Source organism: Pseudonaja textilis, chromosome Z (assembly GCF_049901715.1).
Source record: "Pseudonaja textilis isolate UNSWEBS1 chromosome Z, rPseTex1.2, whole genome shotgun sequence".
NCBI lineage: Eukaryota > Metazoa > Chordata > Lepidosauria > Squamata > Elapidae > Pseudonaja > Pseudonaja textilis.
This window is the reverse complement of record NC_142008.1, coordinates 115,241,628-115,262,374: the sequence shown is the minus strand read 5'-3', so window position 1 is coordinate 115,262,374 and position 20,747 is coordinate 115,241,628. Positions and strand designations below refer to the sequence as shown.

The 20,747-nt window shown below is 35.0% G+C and overlaps 1 pseudogene; it reads right to left on the bottom strand.

The window, feature by feature from the left end:
• Positions 1-5,612: 5,612 nt before the first annotated feature.
• On the bottom strand, positions 5,613-17,056 carry LOC113453344 (vomeronasal type-2 receptor 26-like; annotated as a pseudogene).
• Positions 17,057-20,747: the final 3,691 nt, after the last annotated feature.

Sequence of the window (20,747 nt, the reverse complement as noted above, 5' to 3'; positions counted from 1 at the left end):
AAAGCATGTGCTATAATCTAAACTTCATTGTACATGCAATAACTGTTGCCAGACATGCTTGGGTCAAACAGGGTTCTAGGCAGATTATCCAATTTTTCTTCCCCAGTGCAGATATCCTCATCCCTCTCTTTTGGAATTTGAGAAATCACAATTAAATACATCTTTCTAGAAGATTCTGATAAACCCATCTCTTTTTTCTGAAGTAGGATCTTTTTTCCCTCAGAAATTGTTGGAATCCTCTAGGGTGGTTTGTATGACAGCAAATGATAGAGCACCATGGAGGAAATGTATGTCCCAATCTCTTGCCAGGAGATGTAAAATCCATCTGGGCTCTCATAATCCACACTCTACTTTCAATTGTTACTTCATAAAATTTTGAAAAGTGGAAAATTGTTCTTAAGACACTAATTGTTTGCATTTCACCTTGAATGACAACAGCATTGGCACTACTTCCTGTGACAATGTGTGAGGTTGCAAATCATTCCAATGCTGTCTTAGCAATGTCACCTGAAAAAGATATTTTGGGGGATGCTTCCACAGACACCCTTCTGAGAGTATAAGGGAAGTATATCCTGTACAAACACATCTCCATTGTCATCATCCAAAACAATCACACCGATCCAGGTCCACTTGAAATGCAGTAGCAACTCAAGTATGCACGAATATTGATGAGTCCCACTTGGAAACATCTGGTGAAAAAAATCTTCTTTGGTTTTGTCATTTATTATTGGAGAAGATCCATATAAAATCTTTGGGGGGAAAAGCCATCGGAAGGGAGCAGAGAGAGTGGAAATAAATTTTCTCATTCTTTTATTGGAAAGACAATTAGAACTAGTTTCATTCTTTTTTCTCATGGGTTTTCTGCCCATTTAAATATTTCTTATGACAAATCTTAACTAATACATTTATGTCCAAAGCTATTTCAGGAAATAATATATGTTCTTAAAACATTTTGTTATTCAACAGCATCAATTGCAATCTTTTCACGTACAAGACTTTCCACAGCTTTTTTTTTTTTTTCAAAATCCCTCTAACCAAGTTTCTTGGAAAATATAGAATGTATGGTGACAGATGGATGTATTATTGCAAAAGATAGGTAGTCCTTACTTAAGAAGTCTCAATTATGATGGAACCCCCTCCCCCCAAGAAGTGCTTAGAACTCTGTTGTGGAATTGTAATGGTATCACTTCCCACTGTAGACACATTCTTTTATTTTTTACAAAGTTTTTATTTTTTTACAAAGTTTTTATTTTTTACAACAAACATACAAACAAAACATAAAAACATAAAACCATCTTTCAATTATATAGATACAGTGTGTCAGCTGGTTACAATCTTTTGTGCTATCCTTTTGTTTACCATTGCTCACAAGATATATAAATTCTCACCTTATCAATCTAGCTTGTACTTATGTAATATCAATTATTAAACATTCATTTGACTATACTATTTTTCCATCATTTTATATGAGATATTCTAAATTTCATTATAATTTAATCTTATACATTCATCCAATGGATATATATATATATTATATTGTATTCTATATCAATCTATTAACTTTTATTGTAAGGCTTATTAATCTATTTCTTTACCATGTCTTTTTATCTAACCATTGATAAATTAAATCCCATATCATATAAAATTGTTTATCTTCTTGTTCTCTAATTTCAAATGTCAATTTACTCATTTCAGCACAGTCCATGATTTTCTTAATAATTTCCTCCTGCATAAGTATTTTTTCATTTTTCCAATTCTTAGCAAATACAATTCTAGCGGCTGTTAAAACATTTACAATCAAATATTTCAATTCTTTATGATATAATTCCAGTATTATTCCCAATAAAAATATCTCAGGTTTAAAGTCTATATGTTGTTTTATCATTTTTTCCAACCATGTGTAGATTATGGCCCAGTGTCTTTTTCCATCAAGCATGTCCACCGCATATGGTAATATGAACCAGGTTTCTGATGACATTTCCAACATTTATCTGATTTAATCTTGAACATCCTTGCAATTCTCGTCGGGGGTAAGTGTCACCTGTAAAACATCTTATACTAATTTTCTTTATATGCAGTTGACATTGTCATTTTATAATTTTGAGACCACAATTTTTGCCATTTATCTAAGTCAATCTCATATCCAAAAAATTTTCCCCATGCAGTCATTGTTTCTTTTACTTGTTCTTCCTCTAATTTAAACTCCAGCAAATGTGCATAAAGTTTTTTAATTACTTTTTCATCAGTACCTGTCAAAATTTTATCAAGATCAGTCAACTTATCATAAATACCTTCTGTTTTAACATCTTTATCAAATCTAGATTGTATTTGCAAATATGAAAACCAATTCATTTTTACACCTTGTTCTTCCAACGCTTGCATAGAAATAAGTTTACCCTTTTCATTCAATATCTCACCATATCTAACTGTTTGTTCCTTTTTATATATTATTGAATGGGAAAAAGCTTCAATAGTAGATAACCATAGTGGAATTTTTAAATAATGTTGCTTTTTTATCTTCTCCCAGTTTAGAAACAATGCTTCTTGAATATAATGTATTCTAAAATACCCCTGAGTTTCCCTTATACCAGAGGAAGGCATGCCACCCTAACAGCAAGTCATGACCTTCTAAATTCAAAAGTCTAGTATTCCTTAGTGTTATTCACTCCTTTATCCACATCAAACTTATTGCCTGGTAATATAATTCCCAATTGGGCAAAGCAAATCCTCCTCTTATTCTGGCATCTTGTAACAATTTAAGCTTTATTCTCGCTTTCTTCCCCTGCCAAATGTATTTTAACACTATTTTGTTTAAATATTCAAAAAATTATTTCCATAATCTGATTGGAATTGCCTGGAATAAGTATAAGATTCTAGGCAATACATTCATCTTAATTGTAGATATTCTCCCAATCAGTGGTAATTGTACATTTTCCCATTTTATCAAGTCTGTCGCAATCTGTTGTTTGAGTTTAAGATAATTATCCTCCTTAAATGTGCTACATCTTGGTGTTATATGTATCCCTATATACTTAATCTTGTTTGGGACCCGGATCCCCAAAACTTCCTCCAATTCTTTCTTTCATCTTACTAACATACAACAAATACAACAAAGTGTGCCAGCTTTTTCAAACCTAATTACATACTTTTTACAATGCTTCATAAATACATCCTCTAGCAAATTAGTAAATTATGATGTTCTATCTCTCATTTACAAAAGTATCTTAAACCTAGCAAACCTAGATTATTATTTTTTTTACCTGTGGAATCTTATAGGTGCTCAATATATTTGTCATGTGGAGGCAGACTTCAGAGGTGGGTCCCCCAATGACTCCCACAATCTTATTCCAATCATCACATTTGTAGTTTGGGGTAAATCTGTCCTGAGTGGATAGAAGTTCCATTGAGGCTAGATAGGTCCACTTTGCCAGAAAGTAGCTGTTTAAGATGTGGAATCCAAAACTGACATTGGGTAAGAGTTGAGTATTTTCATTGAGTTCTTTCACAGCAAAAATCAAAGCCAGGATATGCTGATAATTCTGAGTAAACATCCTTGGTTATGAACAATAGGTTCCAGGTTGCCACATTCTTTATATCTCATTACTAATTCTATCCTGACATAGTCATTCTCTTAATTGTTGCCTTGAAAATATGTATGTACATTTCATATTTATGTAGTAGATAAGCATTTTCCTTAAGATGAGCATTTCCACCACTAGAGATGCATTTTAGTAGCTTCCTTTTTTTCAGTCTTTCAGAATATAATATATATCTATATTATCAAATCACTTATAGATGAGGTAATTATGCCTCACTTTCAGAGGTGGTATTCAGAAGGTTCTGACCAGTTCTGGAGAACCACTAGTGGAAATTTTGAGTAGTTTGGAGAACTGGCAAATGCCACCTCTGATTGGAAACTTTATCCTTCCCCTGCCATGCCTACCAAGTCACGCCCACAGTACCGGTAGTAAAAAAAAATTAAATGCCACCACTGCTCGCATTCTCAATAGTAGATAATTATAGGAAACATCTGAATGTTGGATACTATCATATATTTCACAATTTGCAATATTCAATAAAAATAGGCAAATTTACATTGTGTTAAATAAAATTTGCCATCCTTTTTTTCTTCTCATTCCAAAGTGCAAGCTTTAGAGAAAAAACTTATATGATATAAGTAGCACAAAATCTGACTAGACCCATAGTTTTTCAGCCTACAATACTTACAAAAGGTCATCAAAGGTTTCCTCAGAAGATGGCTTCTGGAAAGTTACTGGACTTGAAAGAATGTAGACTTGAGAGGTAATGCTAGCAATGATAAAATCCCCAGGCTGGTAATATTTGTGGACAATAGGCAGAGGTGCCTTAATAGGACACTTAGACAGAGGAATCTTTCTGTGGCCATAAAGTACAACTGATAGGATTATCATCAATGCCAAAAATAACATCACTGAGAATTTTTCTGCTTTATTCCGAATAGTCTGACCCCTCACTGATTTTTAATACCCCATGGCAAGACTTGGCTGATTGAAAGCCAGAACTACATAGAATCAACTACAAATAATCCTAGTAGTATAGGTCTGCCTGTCTTCTCCCTCATGAAAGGGAATGTGACATAATTGTTCATATCAATATAACATGTGATATTAGTATACTTGACTGTTCACTTATCCTCAAATCCTGAGGGAATTTTCATGAACCAGGAAGTCATCATGCAGCATCAAATTGTAGTTATTTCATAATTACAGTGTGATGGGGGAATATTTACCAATTTTAAATTCTATGTTCTCTCAAAACTTTCCAGTACTCAACATGTTGAAGTTTATGGCACCTGATCTGGCATCTTTCCAATCAATTTCTTTAAAATAAATCTGTGTAGCAGTCCCTCCCCTTTGTGATGACTTTTAACCATCCTCTTTTGGATGTCCCAACTCTGACTTATGTATGCATGCATCTGTCTCTTTCTAATGTTTGTTTGTGTGTGTTTGTGCACTCAGGATCTCCTGTTTGAACATGTAGGCATTATAGAACAAATTAATAATGAGAGACATTTGTAAGCTATGGATTATCTTTAGTGATAATAATTGGCTGTTCTATTGTTTGCAAGAGGTTTTATTTCTTTAATAACAGACAGTAAGAGTAAGGAATATGATTAGAGATGTTTTGGGTAAAATAGAACTAAAACTAATGGGATTACCATGATAATGACAATGTAATTTATGTATTGAAGTTGTTTTTTCTTTAAAACTCCAACAGTCCAGTGTATTCATGTTTTTTTCCCCATAAAATTGCATAAAAGAAGGAAGGAAAGAAATTGAAAATATTATGTCTTGGGAGTAGGTGTTTCATTGTTTATATTCCATTTATTAAAATAAAGGTGGAAATATCTGGGGTCATAATTGGTTTAACCATTTTTTTTGGGGGGGGGGGCAAGCTAGGAAAAATTTATTTGCCTAAAGCACTCAGAAATAATAAGAGGATTCCCAATGACTTGCAACAACTTTATTATGAATCTGGTGCTGTAATGGCTTCATTTTGCTATTACATTTCATTTAGTTCCATTTTCTGAGTGGTCTTCAGTGAATGTATCTTTCACTGAACCAGTTATGGAATTATATTTCTTCTTTCTTACCTCTCATTAATTGTTTTTTAGTATTCAAATCAGGTCTCAGTAGAATGACAAAGCATTTGGGAAAAAATATGCAACCTAGTAGTCCTATACTAGATGACAATATGGAAAAGATCTCCACAGCTACCATGTATTTCCCTTTGGTGCTCAGATAGGTTGGAAAAAAGGACAACCAGACACTGCAAAAACACAACAGGCTGAAGAAAATGAATTTGGTCTCATTAAAACTATCTGGTAAATGCCGACCTTGAAAAGCCACACAGAAACCAACAATGGCAAGGAAAAGCAGGTATAACAAGACACAATAAAACATGACAGTGGAGCCTTCATTACATTCTAGGAATATTTCATCTGCCGCTACATTCAGATCAGCATCTGGATATGGGGGTGAGGTTATAAGCCATATGGTACAAACAACAACTTGAATGAGGGAGCAGGAAATGACAATGTAATTATCTAACTGTTTGCCCAGCCATCGCCTCATCTTGGATCCTGGCACCAGCCATGAAAGCTAAAATCACAATGATGGTTTTGGCCAATACACAAGAAATGGCTACTGAGAAGATGATTCCAAAAGCAGTTTGTCGCAAAAGACAAGTCACCTTTTCAGGTTGTCCAATGAATAATAAACTGCAAAAGAATGAGAGCACAAGGGAGGTGAGGAGAAGGTAGGTAATGTTCCGATTATTGGCCTTGACTATGGGAGTGTCCTGGTATTTGATGAAGATTCCAAGTACTACCGTGGCAATGCAAGCAAAGATGAGTGCAGTAGTGGCCAAACTAGTCCCTAATAGATCTTCATAAGACAGGAAAACTATCTGTTTTGGGAGGCATGAATCATGGTTGTTGTTTGGATACTCTCCTTCTAGGCATGGCAAACAATCATCCATGTCTGTGGAAACAAATGAATGAACAAATGAATAAATTGTTATTGTTATGATGTAGAAGTTACTGAAGTAATGAAGTAATGGTAAAAGAAGCAAGAAATTTAGCAGTAGCAAAAGTAATAACATTTAGACTTATATGGGGGGGCAACATGCTGACTCTGTAAAACTGCTTAGGGAAGACTGTAAAGCACTATATAAGTCTAAGTGCTATTGCTATATACTACCCCATCGTACTTTACAGCACTAACATAAAAGAGTCCGTATATTGCCCCCAACAATCTGTTTCTTCATGTTATTGACCTTAGAATGATGGAAGGCTGAGTGAACCTTCAGCCAGTCAGAATCAAATTCAATACTGTGGGCAGAGTTAGCTTTCAATACTAACATTGCATCATCATGGCTCAAATTTTAGCAAAATAGGCCTCAGTTATGCTTCAAATAGAGCCTTTGGGGAGTTATAGAGCTATTATCTAGGCTAAACGCACTTGACCATTTGGCAATGGTTTGATAAACTAAATTTTTAGATGCCAGTTTTTTTTTTATCTCAAATTAAATTTGTAGTTCATTATAAATATCCATCACCAAGTTCAAAAAACAGACAGGAACAAATTCTGGGATGAGGAGAGTTTCTAAAGAATTTATAAGGAGAGTTTTCTAAAGAATTTATTTTAAAGTAGAGAAGGGTCCACAATTTTATTGTTTATTTAGAGTGTAGCAGGTAGCTTGATTAATCTAAAAATTAATGGAAGATTCAAGCCTTTGATAAAAAATTATGCCAATTAGAATATGCATGTGATTAGATATAGCCAGCAAAGTTTTTGATTAAATAGAATAGCACATGAGGTTTTTAGTGAGAAATTTAGAGCAGAGCTATAAATCTTAAGAGAAGTCAACAATATTTCATGAACCGCTTCCTCGAGTCACCATGTATAATTGCAGGTATACAATTTATATTGCAGGTAGCAATATAAATTTTCTATAAATAAATAAGTAAACAAACAAACAAATAGTTTCTCTTGTAGAGTTGATGTTAAATTTATTTTAATTTCCAGAATCTGTTCTATCCCTTTGGGTTTTAGCAACAGTAATTGACTGGAGGTCTTAAGGCTGAGATGACAAGGTTTATCTTTTGTGGAAGTTAATTAGGGAGGGATAAAGTACTTCTCTACATTTCACTCATCCCAACCATCTTTCTTAAATCTCCTGTAATACATAACACATACAGGACTACATAACATTCTGAAATTATGCTACATAGGTTTTAAAAGGTTAGTAGTTATATATTGAAGAAAAATTACCTTTCTGATTTGTAATCTTCCCTTCTGGACATGAAAAGCAGTCATAGCAGCAAAATGGCTTTCCTTCTATTTTTACCTTACTTGAACCAGAATGACAATAGTCATTACATAGGGATTGGGGTCTTTTCTGAATGAAGGAGATGAAAAATAAATGAATTAGTTTGGTAGTTCTGCCATGCCATGTGGCATTCCTTTCACAATAATTGGAATTCTTGGTACAATTGGTTAAGCCAGAGATAAACTGACTAAAAGATAAAGGGTAATTTAAGTATAGTAGACGAGATGAGCATATTTGAATTAATCTAGGTGAAATGGATTTTACAGACTGTCAAAAAGGATATTGTTTGTTTTTAGATGTATCCTTTCCATCTCTTACTCTTTTCTTTCTTTCCTTTTTCTTCTACACCCTTTACTCTTCTTTCTCCGGTTTGCTAGCCCAGATGTTCTTTTTTTTTCTTTTTGTGTATGTATTGTTGATATGTTTTTAATTGTAAATTCAATAAAATTTATTTAAAAAATAATAATAAATGAATTAGTTTGGTAGTTCTGCCATGCCGTGTGGCATTCCTTTTATTAAAACATAATAGATAACTGATAACCAGACTTGGAAGGGACCTTGTCGGTCATCTAGTCCAACCCCCCACCCAAGCGGGAGACCTTACACCATTTCTGACAAATAGCAGTCCAATCCCTTCTTGAACGTCTCAAGTGATGGCACTCCCACAACTTCCGAGGGCAAGCTTTTCCATTGGTTGATTGTTCTCACTGTCAGAAAGTTTCTCCTTATATCCAGGTTAAATCTCTCCTTGTTCAGTTTCTATCCATTATTCCTTGTCTGGCCTACAGGGGCTATAGAAAATAGCTTGACACCTTCCTCCCTGTGGCAGCCCCTCAAATATTGGAAGACCACTATCATGTCTACCCGGTCCTTCTCTTTACTAGACTAGCCAAGCCCAGTTCCTGCAACAGTTTGTTGTATGTTTTAGCCTCCAATCCCCTAAAAATACTGGTTGCTCTTCTCTGTATTTTTTCTAGAGTCTCAACACCTTTTTTTTTAATGTGGTGAACAAAACTGGATGCAGTACTCTAGGTGTGGTCTTACTAAGGCTTTATAGTGTGGTATTAGTACTTTCCTTGATCTTGATTGTATCCTCTGTTAATACAACTTAGGATTGCATTAGCTTTTGGGACGGCTGCTGCACACTGCTGCCTCATATTTAGCTGGTTGTCCACTAAGACTCTAAGATCCCTCTAACAGTTACCAGGCTATTGAGCCTGGTTTCACCCAGTCTATATGTGTACTTTTGGTTTTTCTTGCCTAAGTGTAGGACTTTACTTTTTTTACATTGAATTTCATTTTGTTAGTTATAGCCCAGTGTTCTAGTCTGTCCAGATCCATCTTGGGTGTTAGCTATTCCAGTATCATTTGAAAATTTGGTAAGTTCCCCTTCTATTCCCTCATCTAAGTCGTTAATGAAGATATTGAAGAGTATTAGGCCTAAGACGGAACCTTGTGGCACCCCACTGCTTACTTCCCTCCATGTAGACTTAGACCCATTAAGGACTACTCATTGAGTACGGTTTGCCAGCTAGTTGTGATTCCACCTAGTGGTGGAGCTATCTATTCCACTTTTTTCTAGCTTACTAAGAAGTAGGTTGTGGTCTACTTTGTTGAATGCTTTGCTGAAATTTAAATATATTATATATAAATATATAATACACTGCTCAAAAAAATAAAGGGAACACAAAAATAAGACATCCTAGATTGGAACGAATGAAATATTCTTATTAAAAGTTTGTTCATTACATAGTTGACTGTGCTGATAACAAAGTCAACAAAAATTATCAATGGAAATCAAATTTAGCAACCCATGGAGGTCTGGATTTGGAGTTACACTCAAAATTAAAGTGGAAAAAACACTACAGGCTGATCCAACTTTGATGTAATGTCCTTAAAACAAGTCAAAATGAGGCTCAGCAGTGTGTGTGGCCTCCACGTGCCTGTACGACTTCCCTACAATGTCTGGACATGCTCCTGATGAGGTGGCAGATGGTCTCCTGAGGGATCTCCTCCCACACCTGACTAAAGAATTCCCCAACTCCTGGACAGTCTGTGGTGCAATGTGGCATTGGTGCATGGAGAGAGACATGATGTCCCAGATGTGCTCAATTGGATTCAGGTCTGGGGAATGGGCAGGCAGTCCAGTCCATAGCATCAATGCCTTCACCTTGCAGGAACTGCTGACACACTCCAGCCACATGAGGTCTAGCATTGTCTTTCATTAGGAGGAACCCAGGGCCAACTGCACCAGCATATGGCGTCAGAGGATCTCATCTCAGTACCTATTGACAGTCAGGCTACCTCTGGCAAGCACATGGAGGGCTGTGCGGCCCTCTAAAGAAATGCCACCCCACACCATTACCGACCCACTGCCAAACTGGTCATGCTGGAGGATGTTGCAGGCAGCAAGAACATTCTCCATGGCATCTCCAGACCCTGTTACATCTGTCACATGTGCTCAGTGTGAACCTGCTTTCATCTTTGAAGAGCACAGGGTTCCAGTGGCAAATTTGCCAATCTTGATGTTCTCTGGCAAATGCCAAACATCCTGCACGGTGTTGGGCTGTAAGCACAACCCCCACAAGTGGACGTCAGGCCCTCATATCACCCTCATGATGTCTGTTTCTGACCATTTGAGCAGCCACATGCACATTTGTGGTCCGCTGGAGGTCATTTTGCAGGGCTCTGGCAGTGCTGCTCCTGTCCCTCCTTGCACAAAGGCAGAGGTAGCGGTCCTGATGCTGGGTTGTTGCCCTCCTACGGCCTCCTCCATGTCTTCTGATGTACTGGCCAGTCTCCTGGTAGCACCTCCATCCTCTGGACACCACGCTGACAGATACAGCAAACCTTCTTGCCACAGCTCGCATTGATGTGCCATCCTGGATGAGCTGCGCTACCTGAGCCACTTGTGTGTGTTGTAGACTCTGTGTCATGCTACCACTAGAGTGAAAGCACTGCCACCATTCAAAAGTGACCAAACCATCAGCCAGAAAGCATAGGAACATAGAAGTGGTTTGTTGTCACCACCTGCAGAACCACTCCTTTATTGGGGAATTCTTGCTAACTGCCTATGCTTTCCACCTGTTGTCTATTCCATTTGCACAACAGCATGTGAAATTGATTGTCAATCAGTGTTGCTACCTAAGTGGACAATTTGATTTCACAGAAGTATGATTGACTTGGAGTTACATTGTGTTGTTTAAGTGTTCCCTTAATTTTTTTGAGCAGTATATATTATATTATATGCTAAATATATATTATATTATAATATATAGATACATCTTTTCTATATTTATTGTTGAAAATGAGACATTGTCAGATTACTATTATGGTGTAGGTATAGGTGCTGTGACAAGCATTTCCAGATAGTATTCATCTTGGATCTGCACACTAAGCAATGAGCAGGAAACAGGTTTAATTTACCTCAGACATTGGTCAATTATCTAAGATAATGGCCTCATTCGACTTACTACCAAAGTCAGCTTCTCAACAACAGCATTGAAGTATTTTGCTATTGTCTTCCAATATTTTTTTTACAATCCAGGAGTTTTCACTTAGTCAACTCTTCCAATTCTCAATAAGAATCACATACCACTTTTTAGAGCTATTTAATTCAAAACATGATTTCAGTATCTCAAAATGGTAATTGATGTTACAGTTCGAAGAGTAGAACATCAGTTTCAATATTCAGAATGTGGTTCAAAATTGGGTTCAAAATATTGTATTCACCCATTTAATTTTTCTTGTCCATAAAATGGAGTCCTTTAGAATGTCAAGCATTTTGAGAAATATCTGAGTGGCATATTATTCAGAATGTTGTCAAGATACTGTCATATAATTGTACATTAAACTATATAGCATACCAAATTCAAAACAGAAGTATATACATACATACAACATACATACAAAAATATAGGTTATCTGTACAAAATATATACCTGGTTAAGTCTTGTCGGCCATACAATGGAGTCCTCATGAATAGTGAGAGATTTAGAAGAAGAAGGGTTTGGGTCTACCCATCCAACTTTGACTTTTGTAAATGTATTATTTTCATATGTGACCCAGTTAAAAATATCAAATCCAGAAATTAAATGGCCTTTGTCATCAAAGGAAATATTTTCTCCAGCACTGTTTTTAAAGAAAGTATTTCTTATAAACTTGTGGAGCTGAATTGAGGAGAAGATAGAGAAGAAATGAGATCGTGGAGAACATTTATAATAATCCTAACACAATTTAAAACAAGATGAATGAGCACTGATGATACCTTGTTTGGGTAATGAAAGACAAGCAAGAAAACAAGCAAGCCCAGAGAGTGCTGTCTTTCTCCCTTTCTATAAGAAAAAAATGTTATCAAAATCGGCAATTTCCAAATCAAATTTTGGTAGAGGAAAATTTATAATTCAAAAATATAATCAAATTTTGACTTTGGAATTTGAGGATTAGGTTGGATTTTTCTGGGAAAAAATGAGAGCATTTAAATATATGCTTGTTTACATTTGACAATTGTCTTTGTGTTATGTTAATATTTAGAGAAAATTATATTATGGATCCTGTTTTTTTATTATTCCCTTCTCTTTTTTCCTTTTATAGTAATAGCACTTAGATTTATATACCTCTTTACAGTACTTCTCTAAGTGGTTTACAGAGTCATCCTATTGCCCTCAACAATCTGGGCCCTTGATTTACCCACCTCAGAAGGATGGAAGGCTGAGTCAACCTTAAGCCTGGTAGGATTCAATCTGCCAAATTGCAGGCAGCTGGCTGCCAGCAGAAGTAGTTTGCAGTACTGTACTCTAATCGCTGCTCCACCGAGGCTCTTTATGTTTTGTTAGTTTATATTTTAGTGTTTAACTTAATAATGTAATAAAGATATTATAAAATTATAACCCATTAATAGTAGGAAAGGTTTGTACTGTCTTTACAGTAATGGAAACATGGCTACACACTGAAAATAAAAATAAAAACTTTTGTGTAGAGAAATATATAACATTTTACATATTTCATCTCTTCTTAACATTCTGAATATGTATTTCTATATATTTAAAAAGTAAGAAGAAAAAAACAGAAAGAGAAATGTGTTCTTTAATTATTTAAACAAAGTGATATTCCCTTAATTTTTGCAATTTTCTCCAAAAAGCAGCCAACATTACACCTCATGGTTTGTGATAAATATTTACAAGTTAAGGGAATAACTTCTTTTTATTTATTTATTTTTATTGCCTCTTTTACATTTATTTTCTGAGTGGGCAATATCTCCTTTAAGAGTGATGGTAACACAATGGTAAGAATGCAGTAGTGCTGCTGACTGCCAGCTGTCAGCAGTTCGGCAATTCGATTCTCACCAGCTCAAGGTTGACTTACATTTCCAGTCTTTCAATATCAGTAAAGCAGAAACCCAGATTGTTAGGGGCAATATGCTGACTCTATAAACAGCTTAGAGGGGGATGTAAAGCACTGTAAAGTGATATATAAGTATAAATCCTATTGCTAACTATTGCTGGTATTGCTAAAAATAACACAGTTAAAATAATGAGATATCAGTGTCAGCAATCATAATTTCATCAAATTTTGATGGATTGTATGGTTTACCTCAATAGCAATAGAGTCAATACTTCAATACTTTGTATGGTTAATCTGATTAATCTGTATATGTTCTACATCTATTTATTTACATTTTAGTAGTATCTTGGTATTTCTATTTTTTTCTGTGTAACTTGAATTTATATTAAGAACTTGATAATATTTATTAATTGTAATTCAATAAAAACAATGAGGAGTTTTTCTTTCATATCTGTTTTAATTTGCTTTCCTGGCATTTCTGGTGATATTGAATTACATTAATATGACGTTAAAGCACTGTGAAGTGGTTTATAAGTCTAAGTGGTATCTCTAATAATTTGTCTCAATATTATATGTTGTGATGCAGTTAATTATCTAAACAAAGAGCTTTTCTTAGTAGATACCTGCCAGAGGTCTTCAAGCAGATATTGTTGTCTCCTGTTTTTTATCATTGTCCTCTCTTTTGACTTGGATGAAATTATGGCATACAAAGCATATGCCATAATGTAAACTGCATTGTAGATACTATAACTGTGGCCAGACATGCTTATGTCGAATAGGGTTACAGGTAGACTATCCAATTTTTCTTCTTTAGTGCAGGTCTTCTCATTTCTCTGTGGTAGACTGGAATCTGAGAAATCACAACTAAATACATCTTTCCAGAAGATTCGGATAAACCCATCTCCAGTTCCTAAAGCAGGTTTTCTTTCCCTTAAAAATTGCTGGAATCCTCTAGGATGATTTGAATGAACAGCAAAGGACAAAGCCCCATGAAGGAAATGTATGTCCCAATCTCTTGCTATACCAGGAGATGTAAAATCCATCTGGGCTGTCATAATCCACACTCGACTTTCAATTATTACATCATAAAATTGTGAAAAGTGGAAAATTGTTCTTAAGACACTCATAGTATGTATTTCACCCTGAATGATAACAGTATTGGCAGTAGTATCTGTGACAATACGTGAAGTTGCAAACCATTCCATTGCTGTTTCAGCAATGTCACCTGAAAAAGATATTTTGGGGAATGCTTCTAAGAAGTCCACACAGACACCTTCCTGAGAGTATAAGGGAAGTATATCTTGAACAAACACATCTCCATTGTCATCATCATAAACAATCACACCGATCCAGGTCCACTTGAAATGCAGTAGCAACTCAAGTATGCACAAATACTGATGGGTCCCACTTGGAAACATTTGGTGAAAAAAATCTTCTTTGCTTTTGTCATTTATTATTGGAGAAGATCCATATAAGATCTTGGGGGAAAAAAATCATAGGAAGGGAGCAGAGAGAGTGGAAATGAATTTTCTCATTCTTTTATTGGAAAGACAATTAGAACTAGTTTCAGTCTTTTTTCTTATGGGCGTTTCTGACCATTTAAATATTTCTTATGACAAATCTTAACTAATACATTTATATCCACAGCTATTTCAGGAAATAATATATGTTCTTAAAACATTTTGTTATTCAACAGCATCAATTGCAATCTTTTCAAAAAAAAAAAGACTTTCTGCAGCTTTTTTTTTCAAAGTCCCTCTAACCAAGTTTCTTGGCAAATATAGAATGTATGGTGACAGATGGATGTATTATTGCAAAAAACAGGTAGTCCTTGCTTAAAAAGGCTAAATTACGATGGAACCTCCACCTCCCAAGAAGTACTTAGAACTCTGTTGTGGAATTGTAATGGTGTCACCCCCCCCCCCACTGTAGACACATTCTGTGTATCTGGCAACCAACAATCAGTCTTTACATGTGATTGTAGTGGTTTGCGATCACATTGACACAATTTATCATATTTTTTGCTGGAAAATGATTTGTCACATATATGCCTCAACTTACACCTGTCATGACAGAAATTCCAAAATCCATTACAATCATAAGTGAGGACTACCAATATTCTAATTTTTTTTTATAAATACAACAAAGTGTGCCAGCTTTTTCAAACCTAATTACATACTTTTTACAATGCTTCATAAATACATCCTCTAGCAAATTAGTAAATTATGATGTTCTATCTCTCATTTACAAAAGTATCTTAAACCTAGCAAACCTGGATTATTATTTTTTTTACCTGTGGAATCTTATAGGTGCTCAATATATTCGTCATGTGGAGGCAGACTTCAGAGGTGGGTCCCCCAATGACTCCCACAATCTTATTCCAATCATCACATTTGTAGTTTGGGGTAAATTTGTCCTGAGTGGATAGAAGTTCCATTGAGGCTAGATAGGTCCACTTTGCCAGAAAGTAGCTGTTTAAGATGTGGAATCCAAAACTGTCATTGGGTAAGAGCTGAGTATTTTCATTGAGTTCTTTCACAGCAAAAATCAAAGCCAGGATATGCTGATAATTTTGAGTGAACATCCTAGGTTATGAACAACAGGTTCCAGGTTGCCACATTCTTTATATCTTATTATTAATTCTATCCTGACATGGTCATTCTCTTAATTGTTCCCTTGAAAATAGGAGATGTATTGTACGGAATAAGTTTGAAACTTTTTTTTTTTCATATGTGTGTACATTTACAATAAATAAATAAATTCACCATAAAAATGTAAGAAAATGTTTCATAAATTAAAAAACATGAAATGACACTGTCGTGTGCCTCCAAGAAACATATGTAAAAAACTCTACACAAGTTTCCGTTAGAGCAATGAAATTGGGACAAGAATATGTAACTGCTCTACAAAGGAAAATCATGGAATATTAATTTATATCTGAAACCTATGTGAGACAATTTGGATTAATCTAAAAAGAGCAAAGAGGATATAGGGAAAATTAGCAGATTTTTTTAAAAAATGGGAGGTCATAAATAAAATACATTGTTTTGTCTTATCTTTATTTGCTTTCTGTTTTTTACTCCTTTTCTTTGATTTTATTAAATTTGCTTTCCCAACTTTTTTCCTTTTAATATATACTGTACATAGTTGTAGGGATATCTGTATGTGTCTATATATTATATTATAATTATATACATAACTACAGGCAAAAATAGATGATAGGTAGAAACATAGAGTGATAGATAAATAGATAGGTTCATGATAGATGGTATAGATAGATAGATGACTGATAACAAGAGGAGCATTTTCCCCTTAGAGATTTTAGTAGCTTCCTTTTTCTCAGTTTTTCAGAATATAATGTATATCTATATTATAAAATCACTTATAGCTGATATGATTATGTCTCAAATTCACACCAGTAGATAACCATTGTTGGATACTATCATATATTTCACAATTTGCAATATTCAATAAAAATAGGCAAATTTAATATTTTATTACATTGTGTTAAATAAAATTTGCCATCCCTTTCTTTTCTTCTCATTCCAAAGTGCAAGCTTTAGAGAAAAAACTTATATGATATAAGCAGCACAAAATCTGTCTAGACCCATAGAAGATTTTCAGCCTACAATACTTACAAAAGGTCATCAAAGGTTTCCTCAGAAGGTGGCTTCTGGAAAGTTACTGGACTTGAAAAAATGTAGACTTGAGAGGTAATGCTAGCAATGATAAAATCCCCAGGCTGGTAATACTTGTGGACAATAGGCAGAGGTGCCTTAATAGGACACTTAGACAGAGGAATCTTTCTGTGGCCATAAAGTACAACTGCTAGGATTGTCATCAATGCCAAAAATAACATCATTGATAATTTTTCTATTTTATTCCAAATAGTGTGACCCCCTCATTGATTTTTTAATACCACTTGGCAAGTCTCGGTTGATTGAAAGCCAGAACCATATAGAAACAACTACCAATAATCCTAGCAGTGTAGTTCTGCCTGTCTACTCTCATGAAAGGGAATGTGACATAACTGTTCATATCAATATAACATGTGATATTAGTATACTTGACTGTTCATTTATCCTCCTATCCTGAGGGAATTTTCATGAACCAGGAAGTCATCATGCAGCATCAAATTGTAGTTATTTCATAATTACTGTCAGCTTTGGAATCCCTATTAAAATCTGCCACACAGGCAGCTTCCACAAGGATGGAAGTGGGGCTATTGTTGTTTGAGTAGTTTTCAGACATGCCAAATTTCTGTTTTAATAAAGCACTCTGAGAATATGTTTGTCTCAGAGTTACTGATTGAAATGGACCGTTTCTGGAACCCTGACATTTACAGTGTGATGGGGATATATTTCCCAATTTTAAATTCTATTTTCTCTCAAAAATTTCCAGTACTCAACATGTTTAAGTTTATGTCACCTGAGCTGGCATCTTCCCAATCAATTTCTTGAAAGGATTATGTGTAGCAGTCCCTCCCCTTTGTGATGACTTTTAACCATCCTCTTTTGGATGTCCCAACTCTAATTTTTGTATGCATGCATCTGTCTCTTTTTAGTGTGTGTGTGTGTGTGTGTGTGTGTTTGTGCACCCATCCAGGGCACACACACATACACACCAAAACAGTGTATATTCAACACAGTATAAAAAAAACAAAATAAACAAAGTTATAAAGTAAGAAAGGAAAATAAATGAAAAGAGAAGAAAACATAAGTATGTCTCCTGCACTTCTTTCTATTGAGTAATAGAAGAACAGAAGAGAAGGTCAACCTATTCACCAAAACACCTGAAGTCAGAACAAGAAACAATGAGTGGAAAATAATCAAGGAATGAACCAGTCTAGAACTTTCCTAACAGTGAGAGCAATTAACCAATGGAATAGCTTGCCTTCAAAAGTTGTGAGTGCTCAATCATTGGACTAGAAGATCTCCAAGATATCTTCAACTCTGTTGTTTTGTTATTTATTTCCCAATCCCACAAATCTTAAATTTGACCTTTTCTTCTTTCAAGAAAGCTTCCATGTCTTTCCACTCTGTCAAATATTATTGGGTTTTTTTCCTCTAACCAGACTAATTATCTTTTCCACTTCTAGAAGCTCAGCTATTTTTATAGTTGAATCTTCCACTGTAGGCATTACAGAACAAATTGACATTTAATACGTTTTTTTTAAAATAATGAGTGATATTTGTAAACTATGGATTATCTTTAGTCATAATAATTGACTTTCTTCTGTTTGCAAGAAGCTTTATTTCTTTAATACCGACAGTAAGAATAAGGGAAGTCATTTTTGAAGTCATTTTTTTTTCTTTTAAACTCCAACAGTCCAGTGTATTCATGTTTTTTTTTCCATTAAATTCCATAAAAGAAGGAAGGAAAGAAATTGAAAATATTATGTCTTGGGAGTAGGTGTTTCATTGTTTATATTCCATTTATTAAAATAAAGGTGGAAATATCTGGGGTCATAATTGGTTTAACCATTTTATTGTGGGGGGTGCAAGCTAGGAAAATTTTATTTGCCTAAAGCACTCAGAAATAATAAGAGGATTCCCATGACTTGCAACAACTTTATTATGGATCTGGTATTGTAATGGCTTCATTTTGCCATCACACTTCATTTAGTTCCATTTTCTGAGTGGTCTTCAGTGAATGTATCTTTCACTGAACCAGTTATGGAATTATATTTCTTCTTTCTTACCTCTCATTAATTGTTTTTTAGTATTCAAATCAGGTCTCAGTAGAATGACAAAGCGTTTGGGAAAAAATATGCAACCTAGTAGTCCTATACTAGATGATAATATGGAAAAGATCTCCACAGCTACCATGTATTTCCCTTTGGTGCTCAGATAGGTTGGAAAAAAGGACAACCAGACACTGCAAAAACACAACAGGCTGAAGAAAATGAATTTGGTCTCATTAAAACTATCTGGTAAATGCCGACCTTGAAAAGCCACACAGAAACCAACAATGGCAAGGAAAAGCAGGTATAACAAGACACAATAAAACATGACAGTGGAGCCTTCATTACATTCTAGGATTATTTCATCTGCCGCTACATTCAGATCAGCATCTGGATATGGGGGTGAGGTTATAAGCCATATGGTACAAACAACAACTTGAATGAGGGAGCAGGAAATGACAATGTAATTATCTAACTGTTTGCCCAGCCATCGCCTCATCTTGGATCCTGGCACTGAAGCCATGAAAGCTAAAATCACAATGATGGTTTTGGCCAATACACAAGAAATGGCTACTGAGAAGATGATTCCAAAAGCAGTTTGTCGCAAAAGACAAGTCACCTTTTCAGGTTGTCCAATGAATAATAAACTGCAAAAGAATGAGAGCACAAGGGAGGTGAGGAGAAGGTAGGTAATGTTCCGATTATTGGCCTTGACTATGGGAGTGTCCTGGTATTTGATGAAGATTCCAAGTACTACCGTGGCAATGCAAGCAAAGATGAGTGCAGTAGTGGCCAAACTAGTCCCTAATAGATCTTCATAAGACAGGAAAACTATCTGTTTTGGGAGGCATGAATCAAGGTTGTTGTTTGGATACTCTCCTTCTAGGCATGGCAAACAATCATCCATGTCTGTGGAAACAAATGAATGAACAAATGAATAAATTGTTATTGTTATGATGTAGAAGTTACTGAAGTAATGAAGTAATGGTAAAAGAAGCAAGAAATTTAGCAGTAGCAAAAGTAATAACATTTAGACTTATATGGGGGGGGGGCAACATGCTGACTCTGTAAAACTGCTTAGGGAAGATTGTAAAGCACTGTATAAGTCTAAGTGCTATTGCTATATACTACCCCATCGTACTTTACAGCACTAACATAAAAGAGTCCGTATATTGCCCCCAACAATCTGTTTCTTCATGTTATTGACCTTAGAATGATGGAAGGCTGAGTGAACCTTCAGCCAGTCAGAATCAAATTCAATACTGTGGGCAGAGTTAGCTTTCAATACTAACATTGCATCATCATGGCTCAAAATTTAGCAAAATAGCCCTCAGTTATGCTTCAAATAGAGCCTTTGGGGAGTTATAGAGCTATTATCTAGGCTAAAAGCACTTGACCATTTGGCAATGGTTTGATAAACTAAATTTTTAGATGCCAGTTTTTTTTTTTATCTCAAATTAAATTTGTAGTTCATTATAAATATCCATCACCATGTTCAAAAAACAGACAGGAACAAATTCTGGGATGAGGAGAGTTTTCTAAAGAATTTATTTTAAAGTAGAGAAGGGTCCACAATTTTATTGTTTATTTAGAGTGTAGCAGGTAGCTTGATTAATCTAAAAATTAATGGAAGATTCAAGCCTTTGATAAAAAATTATGCCAATTAGAATATGCATGTGATTAGATATAGCCAGCAAAGTTTTTGATTAAATAGAATAGCACATGAGGTTTTTAGTGAGAAATTTAGAGCAGAGCTATAAATCTTAAGAGAAGTCAACAATATTTCATGAACCGCTTCCTCGAGTCACCATGTATAATTGCAGGTATACAATTTATATTGCAGGTAGCA